Here is a 7,236-nt window from a genome sequence, read left to right as displayed (position 1 = left end):
CTGAAGGGGCAACAAAACACGACACTTTGTGGAGACACAGGGCCTGTTTCCCTAGCATCAGAGGGTCCTCTATGGCAGGATCAACTTTGGGGGCATCTGGAGATGTCTACAGATACCTATTTCCTTTTTAATCTCATTTAATTGATTACGAAGCTTTCAACTAAGACAGATGAGGCCACCTGGAGCGTCTTGTCAATTCCCCAGATGGAGTCTTGCACCAAGCAAACTGCAAACACCTGAAGAGGCAATGTAGGATCCAAAAGAAAAAAAAAGGCTTTAAAAAAGTTCTTATTGTGAGCCGTGGTCTTGTTCTGTTTCTTAAAAAGATTATATGGGCCTTAGTATTTCAGGAATCCCTGAGAATTATTTATGGGAAATCAAATATGTTTGAACCTTGTAGCAAAGGAGAGAAACGTATCAAAGCCCTGGTTCAGGACAGGATCATCCTTGCTCCACCTCTGCCTGTAATGGAAAATACAGCAGTTACTTTCAACTTAAATATTTCTCAAAAATGTCCAAAGGATCAGGGCTTTATTCAGTGATGCTAAACAATAACTTCTCCTAAACCACACTTCCGGAGCTTATAATCAATTCCAAAGCTTATTAAAGTCTTTCATTGGAATGCATATCCAAATCAAAACATTTAACCTTTCAATTCAAAAGAATTCAATTCAAAAGAACTTTCCACCTCAAATTTTATGGCACCAGATATCAGACCAGAGGGTACATAAGAAGGACACAAAGCACATATTTAAAATGCATATCCCTGGCTTCACCCCAGAGATACCAACCCAGGTGACTTTAATACAGATGGGTCAAGGCTACGGTCTGAAAAACATTTCTTTAGACTTTAGACAACTGAACAGAAATTGCTAAATGCCATCCATCCCCTCTTGTTATAGAGCTTCTCGAGGAAACATTCCTGTCTGCTTACTGGTCAGAAAGAAAAGAAATTTTGTGTGGTTAGCTGTGTCTCTCTCTCTCATGAGGAAAGCAAAGCCCCCAGCCCAAAAGAACTCCTCTTAGGTCTTCTTGGCCCAAATTGGTCCTCATGGCTGATGAATGCTGCAGGGGAGGCTGGGAGACCTGAACACAAGACTGTCATGATCAGTCCAAGTGCTTCATGACCTGTCCCCTGGGGCTTGGCCCTTTGCCACCCTCAACACAATCAGGACCCCATCTATAAAGAAGGTGGAATAAAGGCCGGACAACTCCCAAGTTCCACATCGAAAAGGAAGGAAGCAAACATATGTTGAATACCTATTATATGGAAAGTTCTGGAACAAGTACTTAAACATTTTTTTTTAACATCATACCCCAAACTCCCCTATAAACAGAGCTCCTTACTTTCACCATATCACCTCTGCCGTCTTTCAGAGTTATCACAGTGATAAGTCCTTATTCTAGACCCGTTTTCCAAAAGATTGCCTTTTGAAAGTTTCCATTTAATGTAATTTTAGTCACTCAAAACTGAATTTACAAGTTCATCTCTAAGCTATATTATCTTTTCTTTATTGAGGTTCTTCATTCTCTTTTATTTCTGGCAGTAACAGAAAACTTATTATGAAAACCTTGAGCACAGTACTTTTATTTTTTTTTAATTTATTTATTTTATTTATTTACAGCATAACAGGGTTCATTGTTTTGGCATCACACCCAGTGCTCCATGCAGTACGTGCCCTCCCTATTACCCACCACCTGGTTCCTCAACCTCCCAACCCCCCCACCCCCCCGCCGCCCCTTCATAACCCTCTAGTTGTTTTTCAGAGTCCATAGTCTCTCATGGTTCATCTCCCCTTCCAGTTTCCCTCAACTCCCTCTCCTCTCCATCTCCCCATGTCCTCCATGTTATTTGTTATGCTCCACAAATAAGTGAGACCATATGATACTTGACTCTCTCTGCTTGACTTATTTCGCTCAGCATAATTTCTTCCAGTCCCGTCCATGTTGCTACAAAAGTTGGGTATTCGTCCTTTCTGATGGAGGCATAATACTCCATTGGAGCACAGTACTTTTAATCCATTAGAGATATAAGAGGAACCAAATCCTTTCCCTATTGTTCTGAAGATTTAAAAATATAGGGAACTTAAGACTCCCAGCACAGCTATTATTCAGTATATGGTGATTGCCTTGAGAGAATGCAGCATTAAAATTTTTCTTTTGTTCTCATTTTTTAAAAGGAAACTAAATGTGAAGAAAAATGTTAATACAATGTGCAGGCTACGAATTAAAACATGGAAGTCAGGAAACGCAAAGGTGAATGATCTCATAGGATATTCAGCTCAGGTACACTGACCCCACGCATGGCGATCGGTCAGCACGACACACTTGGTGTTTCTGCCGATAAATCTGACACTCTAGCCACCAACCTTTGTGAATCTGTAATTGCCTGGATAGTCATTGCAAGTGCAGAAGCAAACAAACTACTATTGGAATTATTGTTTTTCTAATTCGTATATATTTTTATTCTCTGCATTTTTTTTATTTTTAAAGATTTTATTTATTTATTTGACGGACAGAGATTACAAGTAGGCAGAGAGGCAGACAAGGGGGAGGAGGAAGCAGGCTCCCTGCTGAGCAGAGAGCTGATGCGGGGTTCAATTCCAGGACCCTGAGACCATGACCTGAGCCGGAAGCAGAGGCTTAACCCACTGAGCCACCCAGGTGCCCCTATTCTCTGCATTTTATCTACTTTATATCTGTATTCGCAAATTTTTAGTTGCTATGACTAGAAGAAATGTTGCTGAGTCGACACGACACTGAAAAATCAGGTCTTTTCAGTGAACGGTTCAGTCCACCCAGCCCTGAGTTGCGTCTGGCTGAATGTCTTACAGTTGAATTATTTGGACATGGGTTGTCGTAAACAACCCATCTCACTCCCATAATAGGAGGCAACTGAGCATACGTCACTCTGATTTCTTTGACTTTGTGGGGTTCAATCTACTGAAAGGTCTGGGTCTCAGGTCTCCTTCCCTTAGCCACGTCCCCCTACCGTCCCACTCCCCTCCAAGTCAGAGAAGGGAAGGGATTGGAAGGCGGAGAGGTACAGACGAAGGACGGTGTGGACTGCTCCATTCCCAGAGCCTCTCCCCTCCTCTAGTAGCTCTGCTGTCTGAACCCCATGCTGGAGAGGTAACGGTCCCTCTAGAGCAGGGATTGGCAAATCTCCCTATAAAGGGCCAGCAAATATTTTCAGCTTTTCAAGCTAAAAGTCCCAGACTCAACTGCTCAGCTCTGCTTTGGAGCACAGACGTAGCCACAGACAACTCTTAAACAAATGCCCGGAGCCGTGTTCTGACACAGCTGGGTTTACAAAGACAGGAGGCAAGCCAGGTCATCCTTGGCCAGCCCCTGATCCGGGGAACTCAGCTTATCTTTTTTGTATTTTATCGAGAACATCATCCATTTTGTAGCTCAGGAACCCAGCACTGTTTTCTTTTTCCTATATACACTGTCACCTAATTCTACTTTCTACCTTGCCACCACTATTCTGGCTGATTCTATAGTTTATCCTTCTAATCGTAAAGCTTCTAGTCCCTACTCCAAATTCCTTTATTTCTCTTTACCTTCAATCACAACCCCAATTTCCCCAGCCATGTTCCTCGGGGGAGAGCAACTGAGTCAGCCTATTTGAGCTGTAATACCCATATTAATTAGTGATTGCTGTATAACAAAGCGCCCCAAAGCTCTGTGGCTTAAAACAACCACTTACTATCTTTCATAAATCTTTGGGTCCGTTGATGAGTTAAGTCTCCCCTCACGTTAATTTTCTTGCTTATTTTTGGTATTTATTATTCCAAATGAACTAATAAAATCATTTCATCTAAAACTCAAAAATTCATTGAGGTTTTAATTGCCTCGAACACTTATTAATCTTAGGAAGACTGGCATCTGTGGTATTTAGCCTTTTCACCTAGTACCATAGCAAAATGCTTCAGTTTTTTTAGATCTTGCTTTATATCTTTTCATAACATTTTACAGTTTTATTCAACTAGACCCTGTTCTTTTCTTCTTAATTTGTTGCTAAGTATTTTACAAATGGTGTGGCTATCATCACCGGGACATTTGGGTTCAGGAACACAGGAACTTCCAGAGAACTCGGAACCAAGCCGCCATAAAGGGAGGGCAAGGAGAGACGGAACAAAGAGGCAGGCTGCTCCAGAGGGTCGGCGGCAAGTCTAGGGGGCCAGGGAACTTACCTCCGAAATCTTCAAAGATTGTAGAGAAGTGTAAACAGGATTCACTCATATACACTGTCTAGATAGTCCCCCAAACACCCTCTCTCTCAAGTCTATATCCTTGAAACCGGCTCCCACTCTGGGAAGGGCAAGCCACAAAAGGTACCTTTCAAAGCAGAGGGGAGGGCTGAGGAGCCTCCAGGTGCCCAGGGTCAGTTCCTGGGTGAGGAATTCACAGTCCTCCTACCACCTCCTCCAACAGTTTCATTTGTACTCAATTATTATTAACACGGAGATTTTTGTTTTGGCCCATTTATCCAACACCCAACCTCTTTATCAAAGTTATTTTCTCATCTCTCTTCTAGCAAAATGATGTTATTCCAATTTTATTCCAATTCTCATTTAAAGATTTTATTTATTTACTTGACAGAAAGAGATCACAAGTAGGCAGAGAGGCAGGCAGAGAGAGGGAGAAACAGGCTCCCCACTGAGCAGAGAGCCCGATGCAGACTCGATCCCAGGACTCTGAGATCATGACCTGAGCCGAAGACAGCGGCTTAACCCACTGAGCCACCCAGGCGCCCCTCCAATTCTCATTTTTTAAGCTTTGGTTTCTCCCTTCTCCTTTCTTAATATTCTTCGCTATGCCACTTATTGTTACAAGCCCTAAACAAAATAATACATGTAAAGCTCTTAGCACAGTGTCTGGCAAATAAAATAGTAAGCACTCAGGAAACATTTGCTGTTAAGATTTCGATGATGTTTATTAAGATTTTAAATTTAAATTTTATGCTGTATTCTTTATTCATCCTCTTAGCTATGAGATCTATTTTGTAAAGATTTTATTTATTTATTTATTTGAGAGAGAGAGAGCACAGAGGGGAGAGTGAGAGGGAGAAGCAGACTGCCCACTGAGAAGAGTAGAGTCCGGATTGGGGGCTTGATCCCAGGACCCTGACTGAGATCATTGAAGGGTCCATTGACAAAAGGACGAGACTGATACAAATTTCACGCCAAGCATCAAGAACCAAACCAACCAGCCGGGGCCCCCTCTCACAGAGAAGGCAACCCCTCCCAGCCTCACAGACTAACTTTCATAAAGGAAAGGCCATGTGGTTGATCCTAGCCACACACAGGTGGCCAATTGAATTATAATTCACCGTATAGTAGCTATTTGAACTAGCCTATCTCTCTGGTCAGACTTGGCGCCCAAAAGGCAGGGCCCACATTCTTGGTTGGTTAGGGAGGTGTTTTCCTGATTGGATGGCTCCACCTGGCTTGACTCATCCTTGTATTCTGGGCTCTGTTACCTCCCCAACGTGACACGTCCTGGTATATGGGCTCTGTTATCAGGGGCTGGTCAGTCATATTTTACTGGTTTCCCAGACTTGTTTCTAAGTAAGCTCCTCAGGGGGCAGGGCTGTTTACTGCATAAACAACGAAAGGGCTCGCTCTGGCTAAGTAGGCCCTTGCAATCATGACCTAAGCCAAAGGCAGCTGCTTAACTAACTGAGCCACGCAAGTGCCCCTTGAGATCTTTTGACTATATGAACTGAAAAAGAATCCCTACATGCAAAACTCTGGGAAACAATATATAATTTTGTACTTCATATTCCTAATACATTATATCCCTAGAAGATGAAAATAATTAGTTAATATATGACGCACCATTTGTATGGCAATTCTAAAAGTCAAATATATTTAAGATTTTGTGTTTGACCAGAGGTGTCAAACAAGCTGAACTCAGCTTTTATATGAAAAGTGTAACGCTTATAAAATGCAGCTTTAATAAAACTAATGAGCACATTAATTAAAGCAGACCTTCCTCATTAAACCTAATGTTGAGAATAAACTCCCTAATCCTGACTTTCACTCATTACATTTTTTTTTCAAGATTTTATTTATTTATTTGTCAGAGAGAGAGTACAAGCAGGGAAAGCGGCAGGCAGAGGGAGAGGGAGAAGCAGGCTCCTGACTGAGCAGGGAGCCTGATGCGGGGCTCGATCCCAGGACCCTGGGATCACGACCTGAGCTGAGGCCCACGCTTACCCGACTGAGCCACCCAGGCATCCCCACTCATTAAGACATCTTTTGATGGTTTCCCAAAGTGCTATTGTTTCAATAATTTTCTTTCTTTTGCATTTGAATTAGTCGATGCTTGTTTTAGACAAATGTGTGTATTTTTCTTTTTTCTCTTTGCAAAAATGTACTTGTTTTCTTAATCTAGGAAACACAGGAGAAATTGGACACAAGGAAAAAGTGAGGGAAAAAAGTATGGCTGAACAGGAACACTGTTCTGACTGACTTAGATTTATCTGTGACATTAATGCTTAGTCACTTTGTTCTGTAGGCTAGAGAATGGTATTATGAAGCAACGATTACAAGATTATCTCCTCTCAGATACTGGTATCACTGTTTCTTGGCCAAAAGATTACATCTTTACATATAATAATAATAATAATAATAATAACAAAGGAGCAGTGCTTTTCACACATTGCCTCATAGAATTCCTGACTATAACCTTCACTCCATAGGTTAAGAAAATTGAGGCCTCGTGAAGCTGCAGTTCACAAAACGAACAAGGAATTGGTCAAACTTTATTCCCAAGCCTGAATTCTTAATCACAAAGCTATACTCTCCCTTAAGCTTGTTCTTTGGCTTCAGCCAAAACATCTAGGTATCCAAGCTTTTAACCTTTTCTGTCTCAAAGTTCTTTAACGGGTACCTCTGAGTAGCCCATTGGAATTAGCTCACAACATATCAACAGTTTAAATCCCTCCATCTGTGCTGATGTAGTACATAAATATCACACAAAATAGCACTAGTCAACTCTGAGGCTGAAAGTCTTTTAGGACAAGTTTTGGGAACCTAGGCCGTGAAACCAGGTGTCAAAAAATTTCTTTTTTTTTTTTTTTTACTCGAACTCGTTGGTTTTCCTTGGGGGAGCTGATTGGGCAGCAAGGTCCCAGTGTGTTTACTTTTAGAGATACCTACGTTCTTTTGGGCAACTGGAGTGGTTGCGCTCTTGGAGAACACTTTTCAAAGAGGATAAGCCAGA

The sequence above is a fragment of the Meles meles genome, chromosome 2, assembly GCF_922984935.1.
Source record: "Meles meles chromosome 2, mMelMel3.1 paternal haplotype, whole genome shotgun sequence".
Taxonomy (NCBI): Eukaryota; Metazoa; Chordata; class Mammalia; order Carnivora; family Mustelidae; genus Meles; species Meles meles.
This window is presented reverse-complemented; position numbering follows the sequence as displayed.